This window comes from Echinops telfairi, unplaced genomic scaffold (assembly GCF_000313985.2).
Source record: "Echinops telfairi isolate 266 unplaced genomic scaffold, ASM31398v2 ScPeMD7_18;HRSCAF=68, whole genome shotgun sequence".
NCBI classification, from domain to species: Eukaryota; Metazoa; Chordata; class Mammalia; order Afrosoricida; family Tenrecidae; genus Echinops; species Echinops telfairi.
The window spans coordinates 97,988,629-97,990,123 of NW_022103915.1; positions in this window are offsets into that span (position 1 = coordinate 97,988,629).

The window sequence follows — 1,495 nt, forward strand, 5'->3', positions numbered from 1 at the left end:
CTGCAGAGAAACTGGTGGTTTCCAACTGCTGACCTTGCCTCTAGCAGTCCAATGCATAAGCACTACAGCACCAGGGTCCCATCTCAGAAGCAGAAATGAAGCATCTTAACTCCCATCAAGAAAGAAGAGCTAGGAACAGTGTGTCCATTTAACCCTGAGATCCAGGAGACAGAAGTGGCAGCCACATCAAGAACATGAGACAGATTTCCTGGCCCACAGAGCAAGAAAGCTAAGTGTCTTCAGGCAGGAGGCTCTCTTGCATGGGTTGCCTCTAGGCACTTAATTGGAGAAAGGTGTATTCTCTAAACCACAGAGCTAGAGCAGAACACCTTCAGGCTGAAGAACACTGGGTTCCCTTGGGGCATTTACCAAAAGCACCAGACGAACTTTCTAAGATTGCTAAAGCAGGTAGAGGTCAAGGGCTACGTGGCTGACAAGGTGAGGACCAGAGAGAGGCATGAATGTGGACATGGCTAACAGGCTATTAAATCCTGCTAACTTTCCTAATGAACCTCAACTGTGGTGGGGGATAATAGGGAGGTGATGTCAAGGATCCCAGGTAGAAAATGACTGTTTGGAAATGGATTGTGGTAGCAATTGTATAGTTCTACTGGATGTGATTGAACTATGGAAAGCTATAATATATGTGTTAAATCCCAATTAAATTTTTAAAAACTCATAATTGTCCACGAATACAGTCCACGAGTTGTGTGTGAATTCTCAAACAGCGGAAATTAGAGTGCCAGGCATGGGACAGTGGGTGTCAGTGTTGTTAAAAGACAAAGGTAGAAGTATGTCTGATCCTGCCTCCCAGGAATCAGCCTTAGACTGATGCTTATTTTGGTTCTCCTTCCCACTTGTGAAGTCAGAAGCGGTCAGATGGCATCCATGCCATTTTTACATTATGTGCAACCATCACCACAATCAATTTTAGAACATTTTTATCCCCTCAAAAAAGAAACCTTTGGCTAGCAGCCTCATCAACCTGCCATCTCTCCACACTATTAATCTACTTAATATTTACAGATTTACCTGTCTGTATCTATGGAATCATATAATGTGTGATTGGTCTTTTCATTTATCATAATAGGTTTATTTTTCAGGTCTATCCATGTTGTGGCATCTATCTATACAGCACTCCTTTTTATGACCAAATCACCACCGTGTTGACAATGCCACGTTTTTTTAATAGAATTCAACTTCAAAACTCCTGTTTTAAGACTCATATTAAACCACATTCCCGAGCTGGTAGACATCTGAGTTTTCATATTTGAGCTTTTATGAATAGAGTTGCTATAAACATTTGCATGTAACTTTGCATACAGTAGACATATTTTATTTCTCTTGGATATTTACCTAGGAGTGGAATTGCTGAATCATATAGTAACTCTTTATTTAACTATTTGAAAAACTGTTAAGATTGTTTACCAAAGTGCCACCATTTTACATATTTGCAGTGTATTAGGGTTTTTGTTTTTCCATTTCTTCACCAGCA